The sequence below is a fragment of the Somniosus microcephalus genome, chromosome 1 (assembly GCF_052327205.1).
Source record: "Somniosus microcephalus isolate GS21.2 chromosome 1, FLI_Smic_1.0, whole genome shotgun sequence".
Lineage (NCBI taxonomy): Eukaryota > Metazoa > Chordata > Chondrichthyes > Squaliformes > Somniosidae > Somniosus > Somniosus microcephalus.
In genome coordinates, this window is record NC_140987.1 from 293,103,880 (window position 1) to 293,124,517 (window position 20,638).

Below are 20,638 nucleotides of genomic sequence, written 5' to 3' on the forward strand. Positions count from 1 at the left end.
GCCCCTCACTAACCTTTCCCTTTCCACATGATGCCACCCCATCCCCGACTTCCATGTCTCTGTCGCCCTTTAATTCCTCACACCCAAGCTCTTCTGCAACCCCCTGTGCCTGCTCCCTGTCAGATACATAATCCTGCTCCCCGTCAGATACTTCAACTCCCATAGAGTCTTCCTGCTATCACAGTTTCTCCCACTGTGCTGCCCCCTTCGACCACGTCTCCACCTTTGACCCTTTCACCTTGTTCCCTCACTCCATGGGACAATGCGCACCTAAATTGTTCCCTTCTGACGCCTCTATCTCACCGATCCCATTCTGCTGTCCCTTTAAGGCTCCTGCCTCTTGCACCCTCTCCATGCCCTGCCCCCTCCCACTCACCAAAATATCCGACTCCCCGCCTCTCCCCGGAACACTCACTTCCACCACACACCCCGCTCCTGCCTCCTCTCCCCCCGCAGACACCAGACTCCCCAGGGGGAGCCGAACTGCACTAAGGCTCGAGTCTGCACTCGACCCTCGCTGCCCGCTGCTGTCTTTGTTCCCCTCCATAGCACTCGCCGTGTTTTCCGCCATCTCCATCTCGATCTCCACTCCGCCATCCTCTGCCTCTTCCTGTGCTCCTTTTTCCTTCATTTTACCGGCTGTGTCCTCCGACTGCACCGCACCTCCGGCCGTTCCATACTCCTCTCCTGCTCCTTCTCCCATCTCCTCATCACTCATTTCGCTCCCTTCTGCCACACACTCACAGCGGGTGGGGCCTTTACGACACACCCCACAGCTCTCCGCCTTGCAGCTCCGCGCGATATGTCCCGACTCACCGCAATTGAAACAATACAAATCAGGACAGTTTCTTACAAGATGGTCATGCCCCAGGCAATAGTAACACACCTTTACTTGGTTACCGTGCAGCACACGAAAGTACTGCACTCCTTCCAGTGTCTCGAACTTCATACTGTACGGCAAAGACCTCACCCCCTCTGGGAACTGCACCTTTACATACCAGGTTCTGTCTGCTACCCGTGTTCCCGGGTAGTACCTCCTCTTTATTTTGGAACAGATTTTAATGTCCCACGACTCCAACTTTTTGCTCAGCACTTCGTCCTCGATGTACACAGGCAAGTTCAAAAATGAAACCACCACCTCCTCTGAATATAGCAGAGTCACCTCCAAGAATTTCTCCCCAACTTTCAGACTGAGCAGCAGTTTTTCCACCTCCTCACGGCCACTGACTGTCACCTCAAATCTCACATTTGGTTTTGGTCGGCAGGCAAAACAGCTTCCCTCACCACAGTCCTCATGAACTGCCTGGATTATATCCCAGGCTCGAATCTTCTTATCTTCACATTGCACCACCACTGTATTTTCTTTACCAAACCTCCTGAGGTCCCGGCCCAAATCTTTGGGCCTTTTTTATCCCCTTCCCACCACAGTTTCTTCCCTAATCAAATTCCTCTCGGGAATATTGTCCTCTGAGGGGCCCGGCACTCCGGACCCCTCAGCTGCCATCTGGCTGTTTTTTGTGGGCCGAAAAGGCCCTAAAACCTGAAAACAACACCCCAAAACCCTCCCACCAACTTTTTACAAAACTTCCTCCAACACCCAGTTGCAATTAGGCAACCAGTCACACCTGGCTCACTCCTAGCCCCTCCCACCTAGAGAGTGCTACCCACTGAGCCACAGCTGACAGCATTAAAAATAAGCAAAAATACTTTAGGCAATACACGGAAATAAAACATAGCGAGGATTGGGATCCTAGAAAAGGCAATTGAGAATAATGAAAGAAAGTATTAGAAAAAGGGAGAAGTGGAGAAACAAATCACAGCGTGCAACAAATGGGAGTCAAAACATCTTCCAACTGTGTTAATAGTAGAAAGAAGGTCAAAAAAATACGTGGAGCTATTGAAACATAAATTGGGTAAAACTATTACAGATTATCAGGATAAAACAGATTCACTGAATGCATTCTCCATATCAGTTTTCATAAAGGAGGATTGGAAATAAATTCTGGTTTTAGTAAATGGGACTTAATGATCTGTGGCATATAGAGAGGTTAGTAAAGAATAGGTTATGTAGAAATGTGGAAAAATTAAATATCCACCAAGGTCCTGGGTCAGATGGGGTATAACATAGAATCTTCAAGGAATTCAAAGAGGAAATGAGTGATTATATTTTAGCTGATATTTTTCAGCGCTCCATAAATACTGAAGGCTGTAGAATGCCAAATGCATTCAAGTATTCGAAAAGGAATAAGGCATGGTCCTTGGAATTACTGGCCAGGTTGCCTAGTATCTATCGTGTGAAAAATGCTCGAGGTCATTGTATGGGATGCTGTAAATGAGCATGTAAAGAACTCAGGTATTATAGAGAACAGTCAGCAAGGTTTTCATAGTAGATTATGCCTTATAAACTACTGGAATTTTTTGAAGGGGCAACTAAGCTTCCAGATGTGGGCAATCCAGTAGATGCAGTGTACTTAGATTTTCAAAAGGCATTTGACAAAGTTCATCATGTGACACCAATAAGGGAGTTTAAGGCTCATGGAATAATTGATGAACTCTCGATATAGATCGAGAACTAGCTTAGCAACAGAAGGCTGAGGGTGATGATAAATGAAAAAAACCTGGAGAATTCGAGGGTTGTGGGACCCTGACATTTATAATATCTGTGAATAGGGCATCGGGAGAAGTATTATTACATGTTCTATTGTCACAAAGCTCTGCAGTAAGGGTATCACGTAGAAAGGGGACTCAATTCAGAGATTTGTATTAGTGATGTAAATAGGCTGAACTACACCAGATAGATTTTAATGTGGATAAAGACAGGGTAATGTATATCGGAATGGGTAAGGTAGAATCGCAGGGGTAGAAATTCTGCTTTTGCAATCGCCAGAGGGTCGTTTTCTGCCCATTCACTCAAATGGAGGTAAAATCACAGGTTGGCACTTGCAGTAACTGAATATCTACCCCATAGAGTTTTACAGCAGAGGAGGCCATTCCGTCCATCATGCCTATGTCAGCTCTCTGAAAGGATGCCCATTAGTCCCATTTGCCTGACCTTTCTTCATATTTGTTTACATTGGTCTTTTTCAAATAGTTAACCACTTTCCTCTTTAAAGCTGTTATGGATTCTGCATTCATCACTGTTTCTAATAGGGTATGCCACATCCCAACCAACCTTTGGACAAAAAAATTCTCCAACCTCGGTTTTGTTGTGTATGTACCTTTAAGGGAATAACTGGTCTTAGACTGCAGTACCGGCAGTGACCACCCCTGTATAAAAGGCCCTAGCAGGCTTCTGTATTTTCAGTCTGACGCTGCCTCCTGTTCAGTAAAGTACCTGTTAAACTGTTCTCCCGAAGTCCGTGTATTATTGAGGCGCGGACTTTACAGTGGCGACGAGTAAGTTCGAACTCACCTGCAGTGTGGCATTATCTCACAGGGATCTCGCCTGAGAGGAGAGTCCTGGAAGGTCGTAGTCTGAGCAACGGGTGTCGACCGAGAGCAACCGCCCAAAGAATTCATCGGTGTTCGGAGAATTCCGGGAGAGACGGTGGTTCCAGCGAGTCGTGCTGGTAGCAGGTAGCGCGCTGACCCTGCCGGACTGCGGCGGGCTCAAGCTCGATTGAGCGGCTCTGCAAAACGGGCCGCGCAGCGTCGCCGGGAAAAGAAAACAAGAGAGAGAGGGTGGAGCGCACAGGGCGCGGTCGGTGCTCAAGAACAGGACAGCGGAGAGAAACTAAACGGGGGGGAAGGAAAGCGAGACGCGCCGAAGCTGCGGGTCGCCGCCATTACCCCGTAGAATGCTAGGAGCAGTGTGGCAGTAAGGGGAAGAAGCAAAAGCGCGGGAGGCGCCATCTTATCCCGTTGGGGAAGAAGCAAAAGCGCGGGAGGCGCCATTTTATTCCATTGGGGAAGAAGCAAAAGCGCGGGAGGCACCATTTTAAATCGCCCAAGATGCCGAAAAGTGGCTGTATCACTGCTTTCGACAACGAGGTAGAAGACTGGACCACGTATGTAGAAAGAATCGAAGTGTACTGCAAGGCAAATGAGGTGGCTGATGGAAAGAGGGCGTCGGTATTATTAAATCTGATGGGTGCGAATACGTACGGCCTATTGCGGAATTTAATTACCCCAGCTAAACCAATGGAGAAAAGTTTTGAGGAGATTGTTCATATCTTACAGGAACACCTAAGCCCTACACCACTGCTGATAGCAGAAAGATTCAAGTTCCATAAAAGAAACCAGCACAAAGATGAGAGCAATGCTGACTATCTTACGGAACTACGCAAGTTATCGAAGCACTGCCAGTTCGGAGCAGGACTGGCAGACACCTTACGGGATAAGTTTGTCTGCGGGCTCCAGAGTGAAGGAACCTAGAAACGACTACTTTCAAAAAAGGACCTGACGCTAGAACAGGTTTTCAGCGTGGCAGTATCCTACGAAGCAGCAGCACGGGGAGCTGCGGAAATACAACAGAAAGCACAAGAATACAGCGCTAACGAAATGGCGTATGGAGCCGAAAAGTGCTATCGCTGCGGCAGAACAACCCATGAGCAGAAGGACTGCTGGTTTAAAGACAAAATATGCAGGCAATGCGGAAAAATGGGACATATAGCAAGAGTCTGCAGGTCGGGAAAGAAGACCAACACGACAAGAACTACCAAGGAACAGTACAGGAAAGTAAAGAAACTGACAGATAGTAGTTCAGAAGATCAGGAGAGTGCTAAGGACTCCGGGAGCAGGAGACTAAGTTGTTTAAAGTTACACAACGTGATCGCAAAGGAAGATCACCGAACCATTTGGGTCACCCTCATGATAGCAGGGTCCCCAGTAAAGATGGAATTGGACACAGGATCAGCCCTAACTGTCATGAATCGACGATACTATGAGCGGCTATTCTCACACATACATTTAAAGGACACGTCCATTGTATTGAAGACATACACGGGGCAAAAGGTCTACCCCAGAGGAAAAATAAGGGTGCCAGTTGAATATAACGGAAAGGAAACACAGAAACTATACATGTATATACTACAAGATGGAAGACCACCATTATTGGGACGTGAATGGATCCGAAAACTACAATTGGATTGGCATTCCAATCTGGCACTAACTGTGACTGACAAAAAAGATGATGACGTCGCACCTGGACGTCTGTCACAGATTCTATCTGACGCAGAAGAGGTGTTCCAACAAGGACTTGGGACTCTAAAAGGAGTAAAGGCAACCATAAAGATTGAGGATAAGGCAACCCCAAAATTTTTCAAGGCCAGACCGGTGCCATACGCGATCCGCCCAGCTGTGGAAGCTGAACTGGAGAGTCTGGAGCGTTCGGGGGTGCTGTCTAAGGTGGACTGGAGCAAGTGGGCCACACCCATCGTTCCTGTAATGAAGAAAGCATTCAGCAGCACGCCTGGAGAGCCAAGGAAGGTTCGCATCTGTGGGGACTTCAAGGTGACTGTGAACCCAGTCCTGCACAAAGTACAGTATCTGCTTCCGCGGATAGAAGATATTTTCGCCTCACTATCTGGAGGGAAACGTTTTACGAAGATTGACCTGGCTCAAGCGTATCTACAAATGGAGGTGGAAGAAGCATCTCGGAAATACCTCATGATAAACACTCACAAAGGCCTTTACCAGTACAATCGACTGGTATTCGGGGTAGCATCAGCCCCGGCTATTTGGCAGAGGGCAATGGAACAAGTCCTGCAAGGGATCCCGGGGACCTAGTGTTATTTGGACGACATCCTGGTTATGGGCGAAAATGACAATGAACACCTTGCCAACCTGGAACAGGTGCTCACGAGATTGCAGGAATATGGGCTACGAGCCAACCGTCCCAAATGCGAGTTCTTCAGGAGACAAATCTTGTATTGTGGCCACATGATTGATGAGGAAGGGCTGCATAAGTCGCCGGACAAGATTGAGGCTGTAGTCAAGGCTCCAGCACCGGGAAATGTGTCGCAACTGAGGTCGTTCCTCGGGTTGGTGAACTACTACCATAAGTTCTTGCCGAATTTATCCACAATTCTGCACCCACTGAACGCCCTGCTTCAAACTGGGGTAACATGGAAATGGAGTGATGAGTGTAAGCGTGCCTTTCAGGAATGTAAATGCCTAATCACTTCAAAAGAAGTATTGGCCCACTACAACCCAACACTGCCGATTCGGTTGGCATGTGATGCATCACCTTACGGCATTGGAGCGGTGCTGTCACACAAATTGTGTGACGGTTCAGAGAGGCCAATAGCCTTTGCATCGCGCTCGCTAACCTCAGCCGAGCGTAACTACGCCCAGATTGACAGGGAGGCCCTCAGCCTGGCGTGGGGGGTGAAGAAGTTCAATCATTATCTGCATGGACAGTAATTCACCCTACTGACTGATCATCAACCCCTGGCCTCAATTTTTAACCCAAAGAAGGGCATTCCGGTGATGACGGCGCAACGGCTGCAAAGATGGTCACTTTTTCTAGGGGCACATCAGTGTGACATAGAGTACAAAGGTACGAAGCAACATGGAAACGCTGATGGGCTGTCGCGCCTACCATTGCCTATGGCGGAAGAAGCACCTGCAGTGGACCCTGTGGAGATATTCCATGTGACCATAGTCGAATGTTTGCCTGTTACAAACACAAGTATTGAGAAGGAAACACGAAATGACCCGACTCTCTCTCGGGTCTATGATTTGACGGTGAAGGGATGGCCAGCATATGGCGACTCACTGTTGCCAGCATTCTCGCCAAAGAGAGAACAGCTGTCAGTGTACCGGGGAACCTTGATGTGTGGATCCCGAGTGGTAATTCCACCCAAGTTGAGAGATAGAGTGCTCAATGAGCTTCACGAGGGTCATCTGGGAGGGGTAAAAATGAAGAGCCTAGCCAGGGCGTTTGTGTGGTGGCCGGGAATCGATAAAGAAATCGAGCATATGACCAAGAGATGCACAGGATGCCAGAAGGTCCAAAACGCCCCACCACAGGCCCCGCTACATCCATGGGAGTGGCCCTCATCTCCATGGCAATGGGTACACATTGATTTCGCTGGTCCATTTATGGACTCAATGTTTCTAATCGCTGTGGACGCCCATTCGAAATGGCCAGAGGTCATTAAAATGTCCTCCACCACCACGGAGAAAACTAGTGCAGTCCTAAGGACCATCTTTGCCAGGAATGGGTTGCCAGAACAGAATTGTTCCGACAATGGCCCACAGTTTGTGTCTGAGGATTTCCGGAGGTTCCTGAAGAATAATGGGGTGAAACATTACACATCTGCCCCATATCATCCAGCCACAAATGGATTGGCTGAGAGGTTTGTTCAGACCTTTAAAAAGGCCATAAAGGCAATGTATATGATATACCTATCAATTCATCCAATGAAAAGCGACGAGTTAAGACAGTAACTATAGGTTTTTATTGGCTAAATAACAGAGCCCACCCTCGTGGGTGATCGGATCCAACAAGGAGGAATACCAGCCAGTCAACCACCTTTATACCTGGGCAAGTAGGTGGAGCCATGGGCGGAGTCAGCAGTGGTCAGCCCAGGTATAACAGCGAGACAAGAGGCGACCTCGTGTAGTGATACAACAGTGTAAACAGTGATAACCATAGTGTAACGATATAACAGTGATAACCATAGTGTAACGATAGTGAACGATAAAAGTGGTTTACCACATTCACCCCTTGTTTAGATTTGAGTCCGGCGGGGTGAAGTGTACTACCAGTTCGGGTATGTCAGTCTGTCCGGAGGCCTCGTAAGCCTTTCCGATCGTCGCAGCAGCGGCGGCGGTGATGCAGTATCCGATGTTAATGCTGGTGTCTGCGTGGTCGGCGAAGGCTCGTGGGGTTCTGGCATGCCGTCTACCTGGGCTGGATTTGGGGGGGTGGTGGGGGGTAACGGTGGTGTCTCAGGGATGCCCGAGGGTGCGAGGTCTCGTAAGGAGACTGTGTCCTCCCGCCCGTCTGGGTATGCCACATAGGCGTACTGGGGGTTGGCGTGCAGGAGGTCCACCCTCTCGACCAGGGGGTCCATTTTATGGGCCCTCGCGTGCTTTCACAGCAAGACGGGCCCCGGAGAGGTCAGCCAAGTTGGTAGCGTGGTTCCCGTAGTCGACTTCCTGGGGAAAACAAACATTCGTTCATGGGGGGTGGCGTTAATGGCAGTGCAAAGCAGTGACCGGATGGAATGCAGCGCTGCCGGGAGGACTTCCTGCCAGCGAGAGGTTGGGAGGCCCTTGGACTTTAAGGCTAAGAGCACGGCCTTCCAGACAGTCGCGTTCTCTCTTTCCACCTGGCCGTTCCCTCGGGGGTTGTAGCTGGTGGTCCTGCTTGCAGCAATACCTCTCGCTAGTAGGAACTGGCGAAGTTCCTCGCTCATGAAGGAGGAGCCCCGGTCGCTATGTATATAGTTCGGGAACCCGAACACGGCGAAGAGGTCGTTCAGGCATTTGATGACCGTGGTACTGGTCATGTCTGGGCAGGGGAAGGCAAAGGGGAAACGGGAGTACTCGTCAATGATGTTGAGGAAGTACACATTACGGTCAGAGGATGGGAGGGGCCCCTTAAAATCGATGCTCAAGCGCTCGAAGGGGCGGGTGGCCTTGATCAGGCTTGCTCTGTCCGGCCTAAAGAAATGCGGTTTGCATTCGGCACAGGTTTGGCAGTTCCTGGTCATGGTCCTGACCTCCTCGATGGAGTAGGGCAGGTTGCGGGCCTTAATGAAGTGGTAAAGTCTGGTGACTCCGGGGTGGCAGAGGTCGTTGTGGAGGGTCTGCAGTCTATCAATTTGCGCGTTGGCGCATGTACTTCGTGATAGAGCATCTGGGGGTTCGTTCAGTTTACCAGGCCGGTACAAGATCTCATAATCATAGGTGGAGAGCTCGATTCTCCACCTCAAGATCTTGTCGTTCTTGATTTTGCCCCTCAGCTTGTTATTAAACATAAGAGCGACCGAACGCTGGTCGGTGAGGAGGGTAAATCGTTTGCCTGCCAGGTAATGCCTCCAGCGTCGTACAGCCTCCACGATCGCCTGGGCCTCCTTCTCGACCGAAGAGTGTCGGATCTCAGGGCCCTGGAGGGTCCTTGAGAAGAAGGCCACCGGTCTCCCCTCCTGGTTGAGGGTTGCGGCTAGGGCGAAGTCGGATGCATCGCTCTCCACTTGGAAAGGGATAGACTCATCCACCGCGTGCATTGTGGCCTTAGCAATGTCTCCCTTTATGAGGGAGAAGGCTGCGCACGCTTCTGCCGTCAGGGGGAAGGAGGCGGACTTCATGAGGGGTCTGGCTTTGTCCGCATAATTCGGCACCCATTGGGCATAGTAGGCGAAGAGCCCCAGGGTCCTCTTCAGCGCCTTTGGACAGTGGGGGAGGGGAAGCTCCATGAGGGGGCGCATTCTTTCGGGGTCGGGGCCGATGACTCCGTTCTCTACTACGCAGCCGAGGATGGCAAGGCGCGAGGTGTTAAACACACATTTCTCCTTATTGTAGGTGAGGTTCAGCCGTTGGGCCGTACGGAGGAATCTCTCCAGATTAACATCATGGTCCTGCCGGTCGCGGCCGCAGATGGTGACGTTATCTAGATAGGGGAACGTGGCTTGCAGCTCGTTCTGGTCAACCATCCGGTCCATCTCCCTTTGGAAGACCGAAACCCCGTTGGTGACGCCGAAGGGAACCCTAAGGAAGTGGTAGAGGCGGCCATTCGCCTCGAAGGCGGTATACTGGCGGTCCTCAGGGCGGATAGGGAGTTGGTGGTAGGCCGACTTAAGGTCGATGGTAGAGAATACTCGGTACTGTGCAATCTGATTGACCATATCAGATATGCGGGGAAGGGGGTATGCGTCTAGCTGGGTGTACCGGTTTATGGTTTGGCTGTAGTCGATGACTAGGCGGTTTTTATCGCCGGTCTTAACGACTACGACCTGGGCACGCCAGGGGCTGTTGCTCCTCTCGATGATGCCCTCTTTCAGGAGACGCTGCACCTCAGAGCTAATAAAAGCTCTGTCCCCGGCGCTGTACCGCCTGCTCTTGGTAGCGACGGGTTTACAGTCGCGGGTGAGGTTGGCGAACAGGGAGGGGGGCGGAACCCTGAGGGTGGATAGGCCGCAGGTGGTACGCGGTGGGTGGTTTAAAGGCTGTTGGTTGTCGACTGAGAGTGGGGGGAGGGCTCCACCGTATGCCAAAGTGACACTTTGAAGGTGGGATTGGAAATCCAGCCCTAGTAGGACGGCAGCGCAGAGTTGGGGCAGGACGAGAAGTTTAAAATTTTTATACTCCGTGCCCCTAACCGACAGGGTCACAACACAGTATCCGCTGATGTCTGTTGAATGGGACCTCGACGCCATCGAGATCCGGTTGCACGTTGGCTGGGCAGTGAGGGAGTAGTGGCTCACCATGTCTGGATGGATGAAACTCTCCGTGCTTCCGCTGTCGAACAGGCAGGTCGTGGCGTGGCCGTTTACTTTGATGTCCATCATGGACTTGGACAGGTGATGCGGGCGAGCTTGGTCCAGTGTGACGGAGGATAGTGTATGGCTGAGCGAGCTGCTGTAGTCTGCGGGTGAGGCTGTGGTCGGGTCTGGAGACAAGGTGGCGGTCGAGTGTGGTGAACAAAATGGTGGTGCCCACGACGTTGCATAAAATGGCGGAGAAGATGGCCGCCCCCACAACTCACATGAGGCACTGCCGGTGTCGGTGGCCTTGATCAAAGATGGCCGCCCCCACGACTCACACAAGGGGATACTGGCATCTGTGGCCTTGATGAAAGATGGCCGCCCCCACAACTCGCATGAGGCACTGCTGGCGTCTGTGGCTTTCCCCCTGCAGGCCTTCGCGAAGTGGCCTTTCTTGAGGCAGTCGGAGCAGGTCGCGTTTCTTGCAGGGCAGCGCGCCCTCGGGTGTTTCGCCTGGCCACAGAAAAAGCAGCCGGCGGCCCGATCGCGGGGCTCCGATGTCGCAGCCGGTACCGGGGGTGGCGGTCCCGATCGGGTCCGGGACGCCGACGCTGAGGTAGGTCCCAGAGGCGGCGGTGCGAGGGGTATTGCGGTCGGGGTCGGGCCCGAGTCCCAGGGTCGCGCAGCACAGTACCTGGAATACGCCTCGAGGTCCCGATGGGCCCCTTCCAGGGAGCGAGTGAGGGCTGCAGCTGTGTTCAGGTCGAGGTCCTTTGATTCGAGCAGTCTTTGCCGTGAGTAGTCGGACCGAAGGCCTTTCACGAAGGCATCGCGGATATTCTCTTCAGTATTTTCTGCAGCCGTTACAGCTTTAAAGTCACAGGGCTAGATTTTCAGTTGCTTGCGCCAGCAGTTAGCGCCTTAAGAGAAGTGATTTCCGGGCGCTATGCGTGTAGCGCCCGGGCGCAGCGCAGTTTGCGCCCCGCCCCAAATTAAGTTGCCCGTTAGCGCCGGCGCAAAGTTTAGCGCCCGCCCGGATGCGCGCGCAGAAAATGACGTCACATCCTCGTGCAACGCCCTTTGGCCGCCCCGATTGCAAACTTCAGTCGGACCGCCCCATTGTGCGGCGGGCGGCCGGAGCGTTTGGAAAAAGGAACGCAACACAACCAGCGCGGGCCCCGGGGGGCGCTAATTAAAGGGAACGTCCTCTCCAGTATAAAGGCCATCCATTATTTCAGAAAACAGTCTTGTGCAACGCATTTCTGGAGACACAACAAGGAGGATAGCTAACTGGTTTCAAGCAGCAAGAGCCAGGTATTTTTGGACTCAGGCAACAGCGCTGCAAGTGTCCATTTGGAAATTAGAGTGTTTGCCAGGATTTGATGGGGGTTGCATGGGGTGCCAACGCGGAGCTGCAGCTCCATGTCCGTAGGGCTCGCAGACGTATTGTCAGAGGGGCAGCCCTGGCTAGAGGCAGAGGGGGCTACAGGCGTCGGCCACGTAGGCCTTACCCAGTCAGGCTATACCGCCAGCAGCGCTCCTACCTAAACATGAGTGCCGCGCGATGTGTTAAAAGGCTCCGATTCCGGAAGGGGGTGATTGCAGAGATCTGCCACCTGCTTCGCCGAGATCTGCGGCCAAAGCTCAGGTGCAGGACGTCTCTGTCGGTGGAAGTGAAGGTGACAGTGGCATTGAACTTCTATGCCACCGGCTCCTTCCAATACGCTGCTGGGGACATAGCAAACATCTCCCAGTACGGCGCGCATCGCTGCATCCGCCAGGTGACCGAAGCATTGTTCAGAAGGAGAAGCCAATTCATCTCCTTCCCCATGGCCCTGGAGAGCCAGCATCAGCGCGCATTGGGATTTTCCAGACTCGGGGAATTCCCCTTGGTGCAGGGCGCCATTGACTGTACGCATGTGGCTTTGCGGGCCCCTCTGGAGCATGGCGAGCAGTATCGCAACAGGAAGGGCTACCATTCTCTGAATGTGCAGCTGGTCTGTGACCACAAGCAGCGCATCATGGCAGTCAATGCCAGCTTCCCAGGCAGCAGCCACGATGCCTTTATCCTGCGGCAGAGTACTGTGCATGACATGTTCCAGGCACAGCCTCCCCCAAGAGGATGGCTACTCGGGGACAAAGGCTATCCTTTGTGCACCTGGCTCATGACCCCGCTCCGCGCGCCCAGGACCGCTGCTGAAGAGGCCTACAACGAGAGCCATCAAACCACCCGCAACATCATCGAGCTAACTATTGGGGTCCTCAAGCAGCGGTTCCGCTGCCTTGATCGCTCCGGAGGAGCTCTCCAGTATTCGCCGGACCGGGTCTCCCAATTTGTGGTGGTTTGCTGCATGCTACACAACCTGGCTATCCGCAGGACTCAGGCACTGCCACCTGACGTTGGACCAGCACCTCAGGAGGAGGAGCAGGAGGAGCATGAGGAGGAGGAGGAGGAGGAGGAGGAGGAGCAGGAGTACATTCCCAGGAGGGAGCGACCAGGGCCAAGGGCCGCACGACGCCACCTTATTACACGGTACTTCTAAGCCCCCTGTCAGGGAATGGCCAGGGGCCATGAGGGAAGATGAATGCAGCCGCTCCGCAAGCCCTCAGCCGGCGAAGCCAACAAACACTAAGAAGAACAACCATGGAGACTGCATGAATAAAGATAATTTTTTATTAAACAAAAATGAAAAGCCCTTCCCACATGAATCCCCAAAAACAATAAACGGGCCCCACAAAAAGCCCAACAAACGACTCACTCCCACAAACTGGGGAGGAGCCACTCCACCTTTATTGAAACCGGGCCTCAACGTCGGCCTAACGCAAAAAAAAAGCCCTCCAAAAGCACAACCATGGGCAAAATAAAGATGGCCACCGCCATATTAAAGGAAAGCTGGCCACACCCTCTACTGAGTGGCCCGCGAGGGCGAGACCTTGGCCAGCATTTTGCCTCCCCTGCCCTGCCTGCTGCTCCTTCGCAAGCTCTGCCCAGTGGCTGCTGCGAGGCTGGGGGAAGGCGCCTGAGGCTCAGATGCCCTTCCGCCAGATGCCGCTGGGGGGCGGCCTACACGGCGTTTGGGCCTCGAGGGGCCGTCTCCTGAGTGGCGCGCCTGAGCCTGGCCACCATCAGCTGCAGCCGCTTGCCCTTGACGCCCCAGAGGGGGAATGGCGGCGACGGATGGTGCAATGTGGGCCAGCTGGCGTCTGGGATGCGCTGGCTGGTGCTGTGGCACGGTGGCACTCGGCCGGGCCCGCACTGCAGGATCCGCAGCAATCAGCCGACGGCCGGCTTGCTGGGATGGTCCAGCGCGGCGCCTGCCCTGGCGATGCCTGCCTGAGACAGCGCGTGTGGCAGCAGTGAGTGGCCCTGTGGTCCTGGTGTGCGCGTGCATCACATCCGCCAGGGTCTTGACGGCATCAGTTAGCATGCGGCCAGTCGCGGCAGTTGCTGCCCCGAACTCGCGCACACTGGTCGCCAGCGACTCGATGGCCTCAGGCATGCGCCCCACCACGCTCATGAGCTCCGTGTGGCGCCGGTCCGAGTCGTCGGCCATCTGATCGAGCTTCCGCACCTCCTCCGAAGTGAAGGTGTCCGGACTGGAGTCGCGACTCTCCCGCTGGGGAGGAGGGGGCCGAACTAGGGGACCCTTGCCGCGTTGGTGACGGCGAGTGTGCCGAGCAGCAGCACTCCCCTCTGATCCTTCCCCCCTTTGGGGGGAAGGCCGCGGGCCACGCGCACGGCTGCTGGGTGGCTGGACGCCACTGGTCCCAGAAGCTGCATTGCCCTGCGACAGTTCCTCCAGGCACTCGTCCAGTGAGGAGGTGTCGAGCATTTCCTCCTCTCCTGCGGGACGTGACTGTTCCCCCGAAGGTCCGGCTTGCTCCTCCTCCTCCTCCTGGTTGGAGGTGCTGTCACTGGCAGCCTCAGGGTCCTGGTCGTCACCAGCTGAAAGCAGGAATGCACAAGAGTAGCTTCAGAGTGAGGAGACGGCGTCAGCGAGGGAGTTAGGACTGGTGGGATTCAGCGCATTGGTGGGACAGTGGCAAAGGAGGTAGCTCGGATGGGCCAGTGCGACGCGAGAGGGCCAAAAGGCGAGGTCCTTACCATTGCCGGGCAGTGGAGGGTCGGATACACCGCACGCTGTGGGGACAATCACACGTGCTCCCATGAGCACACACACGCGCTCCTCCAGCCGAGTGAGCTTCTGCAGCTTGGCGCGGCCACCCCTGGCACGGGCCTGGCGATTAAACGCTACTTTAGCCTGCAAGAGAAAGGACGGGCTGTAAGTGCGCAGTGAAGCCCTGATGTAGTGTGCACTGCCTCCCATGGTGGAATAGCTTGGACAGAGTGAAGCCCTGATGTAGTGAGCACTGCCTCCCATGGTGGAATAGCTTGGACAGAGTGAAGCCCTGATGTAGTGTGCACTGCCTCCCATGGTGGAATAGCTTGGACAGAGTGAAGCCCTGATGTAGTGTGCACTGCCTCCCATGGTGGAATAGCTTGGACAGAGTGAAGCCCTGATGTAGTGTGCACTGCCTCCCATGGTGGAATAGCTTGGCCAAAGTGTAGAGTGCCGAATGGCCATTTGATGCTCATGACTCTCCCAATGCTGCTGGCTGAGGGCTGGCCAAAAGGACTTTCAGGTCCCTTTGCCCATCATGTCAGGTGTACATGCAAGAATGAGGAGGAGACTGGAAAGGCTACTCACCCTCACAATCCTGGTCAGATCGTTGTACTTCTTACGGCATTGTGTGTGGGTCCTGGGGGCCTCGCCGGTGAACGTCACCCTCTGGGCGATCTGCTTCCAGGCTTTGGTGTAGTCGTGGTGGGTTGGATTCCTCCCACTGTCTGGAAACAAGATCTTGCGCCTCACCTCCAGAGCTGTGAGCATGATGTCCAGATCACCCTCTGAGAAGCGCAGGGCACGCTGACGGGCCTTCTCTGGCGTTGCCATGACTCCCTGGGGCTGAGCAGTAGTGTTGAGGCCTCTTTGCAAGGCTGCAGTGTGCAGGGCGTGGCAGCAGACCAATTCGTCCCTTCCCCCTTTAAGAGCTGGTCGGCACCACGGGGTCTGCTGTCAGTGCAAAAATGACCGCACCCGTGCTGCGCCCCGCCTGGGCGCTATCCCTCTGGACCGCCGGCTTAGCGCCTAAAGAGAGTAGTGGAACGCCTCTTTTAGCGCTCCACCAACCTCTTAGGGCGAAGCCACTGAATTCCCGGCAATGGGGCGCTACTTTGGGGCGGGCGCTAACTTCGGGCGGGCGCTAAGGTTAGCGCCCCAAAACTGCCTATACTGAAAATCTAGCCCACAGTCCCTGCCGAGTGTTTGTAGCGCCCGTAAAAATTCATCTACAGACTCTCCTGGCTGTTGCGGGCGGGATCTTAGGAGATGTCTGGCATACATAGAATTTATCGGGCTCCGGTACTGCTCTTTCAGCAGGTTGAGGGCGGCCTCGTATGTCGTAAGGTCCTGGATGAGTGCAAATACTTTAGGGCTCACTTGGGCGGTCAGAACTCTTAGTTTGGATCTCTGAGGCACGCCGGATTCTCCCAGGTAGGATTCGAAACAGCTCAGCCAGTGTTTGAAGTCGAGGGCTGAGTTTGCTGCCTGTGGGTTTAGATCCAGGTACGGCGGTCGGAGGGCTCGCAGCCAGGCCAGCTGCTGTGGCTGTTGTAGCTGGGCGTCTGACTGGTCGTTTGGCTGCTCCGTTAAAGACATTTCAAAATTTAGCCAATAAAATTGATATACCTATCAATTCATCCAATGAAAAGCGACGAGTTAAGACAGTAACTATAGGTTTTTATTGGCTAAATAACAGAGCCCACCCTTGTGGGTGATCGGATCCAACAAGGAGGAATACCAGCCAGTCGACCACCTTTATACCTGGGCAAGTAGGTGGAGCCATGGGCGGAGTCAGCAGTGGTCAGCCCAGGTATAACAGCGAGACAAGAGGCGACCTCGTGTAGTGATACAACAGTGTAAACAGTGATAACCATAGTGTAACGATATAACAGTGATAACCATTGTGTAACGATAGTGAACGATAAAAGTGGTTTACCACAGTATAATGATGACATACCACTGCAACACAAGGTGGATAACTTCTTGTTTGCTTACCGGAATGCGACACATGCAGTAACCAACCAAACTCCAGCCGTACTGTTTTTCAACCGGAGACTAAGATGTCGCTTGGATTTGCTCAAGCCAAACATAAGACGAGATGTTGAGGATAAGCAGTTCCAGCACATAAATGAGAAGCCAACCAAAAGCTTCAAGATAGGGCAACCAGGCTTGGCCCGCGACTACCGAACAGAAAAATGGCAGCCAGGAACGATATGCACACAGCAGGGACCACTAATGTACACAGTGGACGTTGGCGAGAGCATCGTGAGACACCATGCTGACCAGATTCTAGAGTCACAGGAACAAGCCAAACCTATACCACAAGCATGTGCACCTGGTAATGAGCCTGAAGTACAGATTGCGTCTACCTCAGAAGCAGGGGTATTGGAAGCTGATGAACCAACCAATGACAATGAGCCAGAATTGACTCCACCGCCAGAACAGGATACTCGAGAAAGGCGCTATCCAGTCAGGATCAGGAAGCCTCCTCAAAGACTGAACTTATAAATGACTATTTCAGTTGATGTATATATTACTGAGAAAATTGTAATTGTAATTAGTAATTATTTAGTTGTTAAATGAATGTTATGTACTGTTTATCTAAAAGGGGAGGAATTGTTGTGTATGTACCTTTAAGGGAATAACTGGTCTTAGACTGCAGTACCGGCAGTGACCACCCCTGTATAAAAGGCCCTAGTAGGCTTCTGTATTTTCAGTCTGATGCTGCCTCCTGTTCAGTAAAGTACATGTTAAACTGTTCTCCCGAAGTCCGTGTATTATTGAGGTGCGGACTTTACAGGTTTTCCTTCTTTTGATGATGATCTTAAATTTATACCCTCTAGTTACTGGATTATCTATATACCTTATCACATTGCTGTTTGTGGGAGCTTGCTGTGCACAAATTGTCTGCCGTGTTTCCCACATTACAATAGTGACTACACTTCAAAAATACTTCATTGGCTGTAAAGTGCTTTGGGACGTCCTGAGGTTGTGAAAGGAGCTATATAAATGCAAGTCTATTTTTTTTCTTTCTTATCAAACCTCCTCAATGATTTTGATACCTCTATCAGTTATCCTTTTACTATCTCAGCTCTGAAGCAAAGACCTTCAGTTTCTTTAGTCTCTCCTCATAACCAATTTTTTTTTATTCCTGGCATCAACCCAGTGAATCTCTTCTGCACGCTCTCCAAGGCCTTGACATTCTTCCTAAAGTAAAGCACCTCCAACTGAAAACAGTGTTCTAACTAACCAACAATAACAGTAAATATATGTATAATATGAAAGGGTCTCCATTTACAGATGCATCCCATCCACCACCTTAAACATTCACTCCCTCCACCACCGGCGTTCCGTGGCTGCAGTGTGTACCATCGACAAGATGCACTGCAGCAACTCGCCAAGGCTTCTTCGGCAGCACCTCCCAAACCCGCGAACTCTTCCACCTAGAAGGACAAGGGCAGCAGGCGCATGGGAACACCATCACCTCCAAGTTCCCCTCCAAGTCACACACCATCCTGACTTAGAAGTATATCGCCGATCCTTCATCGTCGCTGGGTCAAAATCCTGGAACTCCCTCCCTAACAGCACTGTGGGAGTACCTTCACCACACGGTTCAAGAAGGCAGCTCACCACCACCTTCTCAAGGACAATTAGGGATGGGCAACAAATGCTGGCCTTGCCATTGACGCCCAGATCCCAGGAACAAATAAAAAAACAGGAAAAGGATTTGTGAGTAGAAAACTATAGAATCAAAGCAGGCCATTCAGCCCATCATGTCTATACCAAGTCTTTGCTAGAGCAACACAAATTCAATCCTGCTGCCCCACTCTCTCCATATCTGATTTAAATATTTATCCAGCACAATGGTTTCTGCCTCATCACTCCCTGTAGCAAACCATTCCCCAACAGCTCTTTGTTTAAAGACATTTTCCTAACCTCTCTGGTCATTCTCAATGAAAAATTTAAATTAATGATCCTTCATTACCAACTGCCCAACCAGAGGAAATAATGTTTCCCTATTCATTCAATCAATGTTTTGTACAATTTTTCATTACTACTATACTCTATGCCCTAATTATAAAATCCAAAATGGGAATTATGTTCATTCACACCCTTCAGTATCTTTTGCTGCACTGTCGGAGGTGCCGTCTTTCGGATGAGACGTTAAACCGAGGCCCCATCTGCTCTCTCAGGTGGAAGTAAGATGCTATGGCACTATTTCAAAGAGCAGGGAAGCTATCCTCGGTGTCCTGGCCAATATTTATCCTTCAACCAACATCACTAAAACAGATTATCTGGTCATTATCAAGTTGCTCTTTGTGGGACCTTGCTGAGTGCAAACTGGCTGCCACATTGCCCACATAACAACAGTGACTCCACTTCAAAGAGTACTTCATTTGGTGGAAAGCGCTTTGAGACATCCAGTGGTCATGAAAGGCGCTATATAAATGCAAGTGTTTCTTTTTTTTCTTCTTTCTTTTCCTTGAGGGTACATTCCCAAAATGTATGACCTCAACCTTCTCAACACTAAATTTCTTCTGCCATCTGTCTGCCCACTCCATTGACCTGCATCTCCCAGAAGTCTTTTACAGTCCTCCTCCCCTTGTTTTGTGTCATCAGAAAATGTCCAAATCATCTATACACAAGGAGCAAAAGTAGATCTAGCACTGACCCCTAGGGTACACCAATCCATCTTCTGTGATCCAAATAAACTCAATTTACCCTAAATTATTGTTTCCTGTCAGTTAACCAACATTTTATCCATGCTATTACATTTGCTGATACATCATGGGCATGATTTTCATTGGGCCGTGGAGGCGGGATTGGAGGCGTGTGGGGGGTTAAAATCTCAAAATAGGGGGGCACAAACCCATCCCACCCCCAACCCGCCTCCATGCCAGTTTCAAAGGAGGCGGATACCCGACCTGTTCTGGGACCCGCCTCCCCGAGGCGGGAAGGGGATTAGTGCCAATTAACTGCCTGTTAACAGGTAGTTAACAGGCAGTTTTTAGCCTAATCCCTATTTTTATTGCCGAAGTGTGGGATTTCTGACGGCTCCAAACCATGCCAATTTAGAAAGGCGGGCCGTCAGGCTGAAGGGCTTGGAGGGTTCGAGATGTCCGGTGTTCAGGTGAGTGATGGGTGCATGAGTGCAGAGGTAAGTGTGTGAGGTGTGTGTAAAGTGTTTAAAGCAGTTCTACTAACCTTTACTTACCTTTACAGCCTTCCTTCCTTCAGGTCTCGGGATTCCCTCATCTCACCGGCACAGAAAGCAGAATGGCCACAAGCTGTCAAAAGTTACAGCATTCAGCTTTCTGTTCTGGAGAGATCTCTAAATCAGCCTGAGAGGAAGGAATTAACTTGGAGTACAGATTGTCAGTGTTTGACAGCTTCAAACAGCTGTCAAACGCTGATATTTCATCTATTAAAAGCTTTTGACAGATGAAATTTCAGTCTGTGACGTCACCTGTTGCCGGGTGGCCCTTAATTGGCCTGCTGAGCCTGCTGGGCGGGCTCAACAAGGTCAATCAAGTGAAAATCGCGTGGGTTGGCCACAACTCGATGGAGGCGGGACTACAACCCCAAAAGTTGTAGTCCCGCCTCCTACATGCCTCCTCAATCAAAATCCAGCCCCATATGTCTGAATTTTTCTAACAAAACACTATCTAAATGTCTTCTGAAAATTCATATGCACTACATCTACTGCATTCCCGTTATCTGGTCTGGTCTTTAAAAAGTAGCTGGATCAATATCTGTTCAGAGGTGGAATTGAGGATATAGAGAACACCACAGCTTGTTTTTTTTTTGTTCAGCAGAGGCCAGAGAAGGAAATCAGTATTCCTTAAATGGGCTGAATGCCTATTTCTTGTTCTGGATTTTCTTCTGTTCTTAAGACATACCACAAATGGAAATATGTGCTGAAAAGTGAAAATGCAATCAGAAAGAGCCCATCAGCATTTTCAGATCTGAGTCCTTTAGTGTGCTGTGCATGTAAAAAGATACAACAAGGAAACAGATAATTATTTCTAGCAATATTTCCTTCCTGTAGCAACTTGCTTCTTTGAGTCTTCCTTCTGCTCAGGGATGAAGAATAAATAGGCTTTTGATTGCACCAAAGCTTGCAATACCACAATTTTT